Source organism: Chlorocebus sabaeus, chromosome 10, assembly GCF_047675955.1.
Source record: "Chlorocebus sabaeus isolate Y175 chromosome 10, mChlSab1.0.hap1, whole genome shotgun sequence".
NCBI classification, from domain to species: Eukaryota; Metazoa; Chordata; class Mammalia; order Primates; family Cercopithecidae; genus Chlorocebus; species Chlorocebus sabaeus.
This window is the reverse complement of record NC_132913.1, coordinates 361,640-374,601: the sequence shown is the minus strand read 5'-3', so window position 1 is coordinate 374,601 and position 12,962 is coordinate 361,640. Positions and strand designations below refer to the sequence as shown.

Genomic DNA, 12,962 nt, shown 5'->3' with positions numbered 1-12,962 from the left:
AGGCTTCTAAGTTTCTAAATCTATTTTCACCACAGGACTAGAAGTGCTAGTAATCTTACTAAATTCAACATGCAGCTATTTTTATTAAACCCATATCAACGTCTTATTAAAAATTACTCAAGTAAAGATCATTCTGTTTTGGGCTGGGTTTATAGTTTTGAAACCCCAATGCCAAATTTTGACACCTTATAGTATTTGGCAGGAATACGTTTGAAATTGGTTTATTACTAAATGTAAACAAAAATGTATGCTGCCAATTCTTAAGACATTTCTAATATTATTTTACCAATAATTTTAAAGCTAGCTTATTTATTAAAGATTTCACTTAAGTTACATAAAGTTGAAAAAGCATTGGACTAGTCTTTTTTAGTATCTAACTTAATTAAGCGTTTTTATTTTTCTTTAAGCCAATTAGAGCTCTTTTATGTATTTTTAGTACTGGAACATTCTGTACACAACACACAAATACATATAAAAATCTATTAGGCACATTGATGGAAGTACTGAAACCGCCTTTACAAAATTATAATTAAGGAAATTATGACAGTAAAAGAAATCAGAGAGGCCGGGCGCGGTGGCTCAAGCCTGTAATCCCAGCACTTTGGGAGGCCGAGACGGGCGGATCATGAGGTCAGGAGATCGAGACCATCCTGGCTAACACGGTGAAACCCCGTCTCTACTAAAAATACAAAAAATTAGCCGGGCGAGGTGGCGGGCGCCTGTAGTCCCGGCTACTCGGGAGGCTGAGGCGGGAGAATGGCGGGAACCCGGGAGGCGGAGCTTGCAGTGAGCCGAGATCCGGCCACTGCACTCCAGCCTGGGTGATAGAGCGAGACTCCGTCTCCAAAAAAAAAAAAAAAAAGAAAGAAATCAGAGATAACCAACTCTCTATCTTGCTTCTAACCCGTAAGCTGTCCTTGTTCATTCCTTGGTGTAAGCTGAACTAACTTTGGGAAGGAATTTAGTTCACAGTTTGACTCTGAAAGCAAATTGGTAACAGCCCTTTCCTGAAAAGAACCCCTCCTTGCCAGGGGAGTAGTCTGCCTTTGCTGGACTAACGTATTAGCTTCAAGATTAGCATTTACAGTTTAGGGGTCATGCAGTCTCCGGCTCCAAAAGTCTGAACCTCCCCAAATTGCTCCTGCGGGTAACATCACATCACTATTGTAAAACCTAAGATCAGGGCTTGATATGTGTTGCAGACCCTGCCCAGGCCGGTAATCTGGCCCAACCAGTTGTGCCATCACACCCATAAATGGAAGACAGCAAGAAAACCCAACTTCAACCCCCTATGATTCCATCTCCAACCTGACTCATCAGCACTCCTCATGTCCCAAGCCCCTACCCACCTAGTTATCTTTAAAAACTCTGATCCCCGAATGCTCAGGGAGACCGAGTTGCATAATAAGCTTTGTTGTGCCACACAGCCAGCTCTGTGTGAATTACTCTTTCTCCACTGCAATTCCTCTTGATGAATCGGTTCTGTCTAGGCAGCAGGCAAGGTAAACCCATTGGGCTGTTACAGTACATTTTATAGATTTAAAGACTCCCCTCCTTTTTTTTTTTTCTGTCTTAGACTTTCAGATTCTTGATAACTTGTTTCACAACCCTAGGCAGTTGTCAACTAATAGCCTGAAATTTGAACATTAAAGGAAACAACTCAGGTGAAAATCAAATAGCCAAATTTACTTCATAAAGTACAGAAAGAAAAAGTCTAGTGGTGCTAGAGGGAGACACTAATATTTTTCTGAGTCAAATTAAACATAAAATTAAACTACATTCTTCCTTCAAAACCCAAGAGTGGTCTCTGTTGCAATAACTATTTCAGTCAAAAAAAAAACAGGTGAAAACAAAATTCAGTCAACTGACAAGACAAAAACAAACACGTTTGCTCAACAACAAAAAAAAAGACAAGGTCTTAGGAGAGTGAAACAAACAGAAAAACCAAAAACATGAAGGCCTTTCAAATACACACTTGCACACACATCTGGATGTTACCCTTTTAATTAAGGTGACTTCTACACAATTGTGTTCCTTTAAACAAAACTCTTTTAATCTCATCACCATATTTCAGCTAGGACAAAATGCTGCTAAACTGCCAATGGTCACACAAATTATGGTACCTGAGCACTCTAAGGGTAAGCAGAAATTAACACCGGCTGGTTGTTAAATGTTAACTTTATTCTTTAAAAGGAATTTGCAAGACAGAATCCAAAACCAGTTTCTTACTTAGTAATGGGTCTCAGGCTGTAAACTGCTCTCTACCATCCTAGAAGCAGGAGAAAAAAAACTTGCCTATTAGAAGAAGTGAACTCAAACTCCACAAAGGAGGCGCCTGCCTTCCAACGTCACGGAAGTATGAAAACTTGTCTTCTTGATGGACGCAAGCAAAATTCCAAAAAAAAAAAAGAAAAAAAAAGGAGTTGTACAGCAAAATAAACTTTAGATCTTGACCAAATTTTGGGAGATGAGGAATTCTCTGGAGGGGGTGCTCTCAGACCTCAGCAAATTGTCCTATTGGTTTGGGTCATAAAGTGAGCTCACGCTGGTCCCAAAGCACTGACAGGAGACTTGCCAAAGGTCAGGAGAATCTCCACTCAGAATCCCCTCGTGGTTACCAAAAAGTGAACCCAGAAAATCTGAAACAGGTCTGTTAATTTTAGAAAGTTTATTTTGCCAAGGTTGAGGACACATTCGCGACAAAGCATCAGAAAGTCATGACAACATGTGCCCAACGTGGCCAGGGCAGTTTCATTTTATACATTTTAGAGAGACATGAGACATCAATCAATATACGTTAAGAAGTACATAGGTTCGTTCTGGAAAGGCTGAACAACTTTAAGCAAAGACAGGAAGACTGGAAGCAGGGAGGGAGCTTCAAGGTCACGGATAAGTGATACACAAATAATTACATTACTTAGAGTTTTTGGTTAGCTTCTCCAAAGGAGGCAATCAGATATGCGTGCGTCTATCTCAGTGAGCAGAGGAGTGACTCTGAATAGAATGGGAGGCAAGATAGCCCTAAGCAGTTTCCAGCCTGAGTTTTCCTTAGTGATTTTGAGGGACCAAGATATCTTCCTTTCACAACATAGAATAAGCACATGTTTGAAAAGAACCACAAAAGTCACCCTGGAAAGGGAGAGTCTGCCCAACACAGCATTTGGGGAACTGGATATCCCTACGCAAGTAACAACATAGGGTCCTTATTGTGCAAAATTCACAGTAATTCATTCAACACGAATGAAAGACCTACACCCAGAACTTGAAAAAGTCACTCTCTAGGAAGAAAGCATATAGTGTGCAGATACCAGGGTCAACCTGGATCTGTGCTCATGGTTTGCAAAAAGGAAAATAAAAAAAATAAATAAATAAAGACAAAAAAGAATACAAACAACCAACAACCAAAACTCACTGGCAACAGATTGACATGCTAGTGAATTTCTTTAACTTCATCAGTCACCAGTGTTAAGGGAAAACCAGAATGCTGCACACACCTGAAACTGCACCAGACCACGTGGCTTCTGGGCAAGAAAGAATGAAAAATATGAATAAAAAGAAAGAAACATACGAAGGATGACAATAAGGGTTTGGAGAAAAACACTGCCCATGAGGCATTTCTTGGAAAAGGTGTAAGTAACATTATTAACCAGCAAAAAACACCAGAAAACAGAAATTAACTACCAAACCAAAACTGGACAGAGACACTTTTCTGCAAAGAACATATAAAACTGAAAACAAGTCTGTCTGTGAATGCCTGGTTAACATCATTAATCATGGCAAAAATGAAAATCAGAACAAGACTCTGATACTGTGTCCCCCTCGATGCAGGGAGTATTACAAAGCCCTTCATGTATCTCCAAAGAAGGGAAACCACAAATGCTGCTGTCAATTTCCAGAGAAGAGGGAGCTCTCTTATCCACAGCTGTTAACAGGTAAATTAGTACTCACACTACAGAGCACTTGGAGGTTCCTCAGAAAACTAAAAATACAACGACCATTTCTCACTGAGCTGTGCTGCTACTGGAATCATACAAAATCAGTACACGGAAGACGTATCTGCCTTCCCACGCTGACTGTGGCACCAGTCACAATAGCCAAGATAAGGAATCAACCTACCTGTCCACCCACAGAGGATGGGATTCAGAAACTGCAGCATCCAGTCACAACCGGATCCTCTTCACCCAGACACGGGTACTGCAATCAGGTAATCCGCACCAACATGGTGGAACCTGGAAGACATCATGGTAAATGAAACACCCTAGGCAGGGAAAGACAAACCTCGCATCACCTCCTTCATGAAGAATCTAGGAAACTTTATCTCACACAGACCTACAAAGCACCATAGGACTTGCCAGGGTTGGAACAGAAGGCTGGGCATGGGTGGGCATAGGAAACAGGTACAAAGTGACACGTTGCATTAAGAGGAATGAAACTTGCTGTTCTATTCCTCAGCAGGATGATTAGGGAAAACTTTACCAAAGGGTAGTTTTCAAGACAGCCAGAAAGGAGGGTTCTCGCTCTCCTCACTCAAATATATGAAAACTCTACAAGGCAAAAAATGACACTAAATACCCTGATTTCATCCCTATACGATGCATGCGCGGCCCCAAATGTCCCACTCTGCCCTCTAGTTGTACATCTTTAGGACAGAGCTAATCTTGTTTCTTGAAAGCAACATAGAGAAACAATGCTAAAATTCCCATGGGACCACAAAATGCCCTGAAACTCCAAAGCTCAGATAGACAAAAGGCTCACTCTGCAATGAAGGGCACTGGGCTAGGTGCCTAGCCACATGCAGATGAGTAACACTGGAGCCTTAACTCTCATCAGATGCAAAAACTAACCCAAGGTGAATGAAAGATTTCAGTACAAGATCTCAAACTATGAAAGTCCCTACAAGGAAACTTTGGACATATCTTTCTCAATACAGGCTTTGGAAAGCATTTAGACAAAATGCAACAGCAAGAAAAACCAAAAGGACAAGTTGGGCCTAGGAAACTGTAACACTGCCAGATAGCAAAATAAATCACCAGCACAGTAAACACACAGCCTACGGAATGGGAGAAAATGTTCCCCAACTATGCTTCTCAGCAAGGTCTAATAGTCAGACTCTAACATGACCTTGAAAAAAATCAAGAGGCAGAAAAACAAATAAACCATTCAAGCAATGGGTAGAGAACATGAACAAACACCTCGACATCACTCATCATCAGAGAAATGTAACTCACATGCACACGGAGATACCGTCTCACGTCGGTCAGAATGGCCACTTGTCCTAAGTCCAAACATTTACATGGTAACAAAGCAGCGGAGGAAAGCAAATACTGCTACTCTCTTGGTGGGAATAAAAACTAGTTCTCACGCTATGAGAAGTGGTTTAGAGATTCCTCAAAGAACTTAGAACTACCATCCAAATGAGCAATCGCATAACTGGGTATCTACACATAAAGAATTAATCATAAATCCTTCTTTCAAAATGACACAGGCATGGGTATGTTCTTGGAAGTGCTATTCACATGGAAATATAAAATAACATCCATCTATGTTCCCCCTTAACAGTTGATTAGATGTTTTAAAAGTGCTGTACATAGATACCACAACATCCTACATAGTTTAAAAAAATTCATGTCCTTGACAGCAACAAGGATGGACCTGCAGGTCACTACGATAAGCAAACTAAGGAAAGAACAGAAAACCAAACACCACATGCTCTCACTTATGGTGAAAATACCTCTAGACAATACAATGACTTTGTGATCTCTTTTTTTCTCTGATTGGACACAGAAATCCCTGCTGACAAAAGCAAATATAAACCTGTGAGACAAACACTTTAGAGCTTCTCCACTGGGGAGAAAACAATGAACCCAAAGAAAAAGCATCTTACCTTAGTGGAAAGAATGATTGGGTTAAAATTGTGGGAAATTGTAATTTTGGAAGGGGTTGTTATTTAACATATTCAAGCACTAAAGCTACCAAGTGGGGAAAAGATTAATACACAAGCTAAAAATATGCAAAGGACCTGCACAACCACTTCTGCAAAGGACACGAAACTGATCCACAGGTGAAACTAAAGATTCTCCACATCACTAATCACTCCAAACATGTAAGTCAGAATCACACCCCGGTATCAGATACCATCAAACTCCACTGAGAATGAATATCACCAAAACAGCAATAGCATTTTTGGAAGGTAGCAGCCAGTGCAGACTTACAGAAAGGGAAACTCTGATACGCTATTGATGCCAATGTGAATTAGTGAATATACTGTGAAAAAGTTGAGGTATTCCTCACACTGCATATGCATCTAAAGCCAAGGAAAGCAGTACCTTAAGAAGTTACCTGCCTTCCCATGTTTCATGACACTATTTACAATACAGAAGGTATGGAATCAACCTACCTTTCCATCCACAGATGAAGGAATGAAGACACTGCAGTATATCTGTACAACGCAATACTCTTCATCCACAACAACGTAATTTTCATTTGGAGCCATATGGATGAACTGGAAAATATGTTAAATAAAATAAGCCAGGCATAGAAAAACAAGCACAGATTCATCTCAGTTATATGGAATCCAGAAAACTTTGCCTTCCATAAGTAGAAGGCACAGTAGTGGTTTTCTGAGGAGAGGGAAAGGAGGGAATGGGAGGATTGCTTATGGAAACAAAGTTGCAGTTAGTTGGGACAGATACATTCTTGTTCTCTATACCACAGCTCGCAGCTGGCTAAGTGTGGTTAACAAAATACTGTATTTTTCAAAAAAGCTATAATGGAGCAATTCCAATGTTCTCACAAAAGAAGAATACCTGTGTGAGAGAACAGATGTGGCAAGCACCCTGATTTGATCATTACTAAAAATATACATGAATCAAAATATACCAGAGTAAAAACAGTCCCAGCATACTCTGTAATTATATACTTTATTATGCACAGAAATTTAAGAAATGTGAATACACAATGCTAATGGTCATATAAAACCACAAATGGCCCGGAATGTCTAAGGAATCCTGAGAAACAGAAACTAAGTTGGAGGACTCACAATCCCTGATATGCCGCTGTGCTCCAGCCTGGGTAGGAGTATGAGACTGTCTCAAAAAAAAATCGTTAGAAAATTGGAGGGAATCATAGAAGTGATAACTACACGGGACTCTGTCACTTAGGCTGGAGTGCGGTGGCATGATCATGGCTCACTGCAGCCTTGACCTCCCCGGCACAAGTGATCCTCCTACCTCTGCCTCCTGAATAGGCACATACCACCACGCCTGGCTAATTTTTTTGTATTTTTTGTAGAGATGAAATTTTGCCACGTTGCCTAGGCTGGTCTCAAATTCTTTGGCTCCAGTGATCCCACCTCGGCCTTGCAAAGTGCTTGGATTACAGGCATGAGCCTTCATGCCTGGCCATAAGAAAACATGCATGGCTGTATCAAAGTGAGAAGTTTTTGCAAGGAAAAGGAAGCAATGAGCCCAAAGAGAAAGGCTGGGGCCGGGCGCGGTGGCTCAAGCCTGTAATCCCAGCACTTTGGGAGGCCGAGATGGGCGGATCACAAGGTCAGGAGATTGAGACCATCCTGGCTAACACGGTGAAACCCCGTCTCTACTAAAAATACAAAAAATTAGCCGGGCGAGGTGGCGGGCGCCTGTAGTCCCAGCTACTCGGGAGGCTGAGGCAAGAGAATGGCGTAAACCCGGGAGGCGGAGCTTGCAGTGAGCTGAGATCCGGCCACTGCACTCCAGCCCGGGTGACAGAGCAAGACTCTGTCTCAAAAAAAAAAAAAAAAAGAGAAAGGCTGGGAGAACGTTTTGAGGAATCACATATTGGCTAACGGGGGTTGTTATAGAAAATATGCAACACATTAACAGTACTAAGTAGCAACAAAAAAAACAGTGATTCACCCAAAACTGAGCAGAGACCCTGAATAGACATTTCTGCAAAGAGGACACTAAACTACATGCAAGGTCCCTTCCCCCAGTCAGGTGGCCATGACTAGAGGGACAGAGTTAGGCAGGAACTACAGGGAGTGGAGAAAAGTGACCGCTATGTCCCAACAACAGGGACACAGATTTTAAAATTCAGCAAACCGGGCATAGTCGTTAATGCCTGTAATCCCAGCATTTGGGCAAGTTGAGGTGGGAGGATTACTTTGAGCTCAGAAGTTTGAGACAAGCCTAGGCAATGTGGTGAAACCCCGTCGCTACCAAAACTACAAAAAAAATAAAAAAAAAAAAATAGGTGGGCATGGGGCATAGGCCCAGATACTGGAGAGGCTGAGGCTGGAGAATCCCTTGAGCCCAGTAAATGGAGGTTGCAGTGAGCTGAGATCCACCACTGCACTCCAGCCTGGGCAACAAGGCAAGACCGTGTCTCCAAAAAAATAAAAATAATTTAAAAATCAGCAAACCCTGGAGTTTAAGTTGGATCCTTTCCTTCCACCTGAGGCTTGAAAGCGAGGCAGCCAAACTGTGGCCTGGCCCCAACGCCCCACCTGGGCCGGGCTCCCCCTTCCTCCCACAGCCAGCGCCTTCCTCTCTCTCCATCTACATGGGGAGTCTCCCTCAAAAACAGCCCTAAAGCCGCCTACACATTCCAACCTCAAAAGCGCTCAGGGAATAAGTACTACTGTAAAATTAATGCTAAGGTATCAAGAGAGAAAAAAAAGGAGAATCTAGCAGAAATACACAGAACATTCCAGAAAATGAAAGCTTCTATACTCACCATGAAAGAAAAATACCCTAAAGAAGCTGGGCCATGGAGAAGCCACACCGAACTGCTATCCTCAGCAGTCAGCGCCATGGACAGGAGATGCTTCTTCCCCAGGATGTGCCCTCAAGTTATCCTGAAGCTGTCGCAGCACCCAGTGGCTCCTGATAATTATAAAATTCATGTGGAATCAAAAAAGAGACCACATAGCCAAAGCAAGACTAAGCAGAAAGAACATATCTGGAGGCACTGCATTACCTGGCTTCAATCTACTATAAAGTCATAGTCAGCAAAACAGCATGGTACTGGTATAAAAATAAGCACATAGACCAATTGAACAGAATAGAGAACTCAGAAATCCAAATACTTACAGCCAACTGGTCTTTAACAAAGCAAGCAAAAACACAAAACTGGGGATAGGACACCCTATTCAACATACGGTGCTTGGATAATTGGCAAGCCACATGCCAAGAAATGAAACTGGGTCCCCATCTCGAACCTTATACGAAAGTCAACTTAAATCTGAGACCTGGGGCCGGGCGCAGTGGCTCAAGCCTATAATCCCAGCACTTTGGGAGGCCAAGACGGGCGGATCACAAGGTCAGATCGAGACCATCCTGGCTAACACGGTGAAACCCCGTCTCTACTAAAAATACAAGAAAATTAGCCGGGCCTGGTGGCAGGCGCCTGTAGTCCCAGCTACTCGGGAGGCTGAGGCAGGAGAATGGTGTAAACCCGGGAGGCGGAGCTTGCAGTGAGCCGAGATCGCACCACTGCACTCCAGTCCGGGGCACAGAGCAAGACTCCGTCTCAAAAAAAAAAAAAAAAATCTGAGACCTGAAACCATAAAAATTCTAGAAGATAACATTGGAAAAACCCTTCTACACATTGGCTTAGGCAGAGACTTCATGACGAAGAACCCAAAAGCAAGCACGACAACAAAATGAAGATAAATAGGTAAGAATTAAACCAACAAGTTTCGGCACAGCAAAAGAAACAATTAGCAGAGTATACAGACAACCCACAGAAAGGGAGAAAATCTTCACAATCTATACATCTGAGAAAGGACTAATATCCAGAATCTACAAGGTACTCAAATTAGCAGGAAAAAAACTAATCCCTTCAAGTAAGGAACTAAGGACTTGAATAGAAATTCTGAAAGGAGACATAAAAAATGTCCAACAAACATGAAAAAATAGTCATCATCACTAATGATCAGGGAAGCATAAATCAAAACCACAATGTCGGGTCGGGAGTGGTGGCTCACGCCTGAAATCCCAGCACTTTGGGAGACTGAGGCAGGTGGATCACGAGGTCAAGAGATCGAGACCACGCTGGCCAACATGGTGAAACCCCGTCTGTACTAAAAATACAAAAATTAGCCGGGCATGGTGGCGGGCACCTTAGTCCCAGCTACTCAGGAGGCTGAGCCAGGAGAATCACTCGAATCTGGGAGGCGGAAGCTGCTAAGTAAGCCAAGGTTGTACCACTGCATTCCAGCCTGGCGACAGAGCGGACTCCATCTCAAAAAAAAGAAAAAAGAAAACCCACAATGCCATGCCACCTTACTCCTACAAGAATGGCCATAATCAAAACATCAAAAAATAAAAAATATTGGTGGGCGTTTGGTGAAAAGGGAACACTTTTATATTGCTGGTTGGAATGTAAACTAGTACAGCCACCACGGTAAACAGTGTGGACATTTCTTAAAGAACTAAAAGTAGAACTACCATTTAATTCAGCAATTCCATTACTGGGTATCTACCCAAAGGAGAAAAGAAAAGATGCTTGCACTCATATGTTTGTAACAGCACAATTCACAATAGCAAAAGTATGTAACCAGCCCAAATACCCATCAGTGAGTAGATTAAGAAATTGTGATATACATACATATACACACATATATATATGTATCTTATGGAATACTATTCAGCCATCAAAACGAAAAAAATAATGGCATTCATGGCAACCTGGATGGGATCAGAGACTATTATTCTAAGTGAAGTAACGTTAAGAATGGAAAAGCAAACATCGTATGCTCTCGCTTGTAACTGGAAGCCAAGCTATGAGGATGCAAAGGCATTAGAATACTACAACGGACTTTGGGGACTTGGGAGAAAGAGTGGGAGGAGGGGAGGAATAAAAGACTACAAACTGTATACAGTGTATACAGTTGTATTTTTGCATGAGTGAAAAATCAGACCTTGTCAATGACCTTCACCAGTAGGATGTAAGTAACTCCCTCATGCTTAGCATTCCAATAATGGAACGCTAGGCATAAAGAGTTTAACACGATCATGAAAGCATAGCTATTCAAGTAACTAATTGTACAACTGATTATTTTCCTCATCCCTAAAACACAGTAAGGCACCAGTTATTTTAAAACACAACACAGTGACAATTTTGGCTTGTTTGTTAAGGCCACTGGGTTGGCATAAAGAAAACAAAACGAGAAGAAACAAGAATAGTAACATGAAATAGAAACAGCAGCAAGAAAAAATGAGGAACAAGATTAAAAAAAAAAATACAGACTTAAAAAAAAGAACAGGCGCAGCAATTAGAAGACCTATGATACCTTTTATCCCCTCCCAAATTCATGAAATTTGAAAAAGTTCAAGACTATCACAACAAAAAACAAGGAAAAAAGGGCCAGGTGCGGTGGCTCACGCCTGTAATCCTAACACTTTGGGAGACCACGGTGGACAGATCACGAGGTCAGGAGATCAAGACCACGCTGGCTAACACTGTGAAACCCCGTCCCTACTAAAAATACAAACACAAAATTAGCCGGGCATGGTGGTGGACACCTGTAGTCCCAACTACTCGGGAGACTGAGGCAGGAGGAGGGCATGAACCCGGCAGGCGGAGCTTGTAGTGAGCCAAGGTCTGCCACTGCACTCCAGCCTGGGCAACAGAGCAAGACTCCGTCTCAAAACACACACACACACACACATACACAGAGTCACTCCCTAAATTTTGTTAAGAATGAGACAATGCTGCCACTCACGTCTGGCTCAGTCACCAGCAGGAGGACACCCTCCACAGATTACAAGAGAAGGGGGAGAGAGAACGCCTTTCCCTAGATGTGCCTCCAGCACTGCCACTGAGGCCCACAGTACAGCACATGCAGATTCCTCCTCACCTGAGGTTGGGCTGGGCCCTGCAGCGCTCCTACTCCCCCTTCCCAGCCCCCAGACGTGCTGCCACTACCACCACTAGCACTGATGCCAACACAACTGCTGTTGCCCTCAATGCAGCAGCCCACCCTACAAAGTTCCTACCACCTTGCCCCCGCAGGCACCCTCCTACCACTCCAGTCGAACTGCAGTCTCCAGTCACCACCACCAACTGCATGAGGCGAGCTGCAGACTCACGCCATATGCAGGCTCTAGGTGTACCACACATGACGACTCCTCCTCCTCCTCCAGTCTGGCTTGAAGTAGCTGGGCAGGCAAAACCAGAAAAGCCTAGAAAGGGACGCAGCCAGTGGTAGCATTAGAGCCTCACCTTGTCACGCTGGCCACTGAGTGGCAGGGACCAGTTTCAGCTAAGGCACTCACACCCACCCTCCAAAACCCAGCCTCTTTCTGGCAAAAGCTGACCAGGAACTGGGGCCTGGAATGGGTGTGAGTGCCTTCGCTCAAACCACCGCCGGCCAGACATTGCTGGGCCCACCAGAGCTGCACTCCTAGGGCAGCAGGAGTAGGAGAAACTCAGACCCAGCCAGCCCTCCCCACCCAAGTGCTGGTTCCCGTTCCTGACGCCTCCACCCACAATCCCCTGTGATGCCCACTAATCCCTACCCATAGACCCAGGTGGTCTACGGGTCCCACAGAACATGGGGGTGCTGGCCGGAGAACCACGGTGGGCGTGGGGGCCCTGCCATGCTCCAGATTGCACGAGATTACGCTCTAGAGTCTAGAATCTGAGAATGAAAAGAGTCACCAGAATGTAAGCAGACCCCAGCTGTTGCTGTGGCTACCACCTCCGCATCCCACCAATGCCACTAGCCTCCGATAGCACCCCTAAGCTGACCCCTGCCGCCTGCAGTGTAGCCCCTGGATAGCACACCCAACACACTCCATACCAATTGCAGGCAGTGTAACCCCAATACCCCCCAAACCACCCCCTCCACAGGCAGTGTAGCACCCAATAGTGCCCACAACCTGACCCAGCCACAGGTATTGCTGCACAAGACAGTGCCCCAAAATCGCCCCTCCCCCGCACCCCCCACGGGCAGTGAAGCTCCTGATAGTACACCG

The 12,962-nt window shown here is 43.8% G+C and overlaps 1 long non-coding RNA gene across 1 annotated transcript in view; it reads right to left on the bottom strand.

The window, feature by feature from the left end:
- The window catches only part of LOC103216852 (uncharacterized), a 32,277-nt gene that overhangs the window by 18,661 nt on the left and 654 nt on the right, over positions 1–12,962 (bottom strand). The window contains exons 2-5 of the long non-coding RNA XR_012094152.1: positions 12,075–12,167; positions 8,716–8,864; positions 6,398–6,502; positions 4,117–4,229 (exon numbers count right to left, since the gene is read on the bottom strand). This is a non-coding gene — a long non-coding RNA (uncharacterized lncRNA). The remainder of the gene's footprint in view (positions 1–4,116; positions 4,230–6,397; positions 6,503–8,715; positions 8,865–12,074; positions 12,168–12,962) is intronic.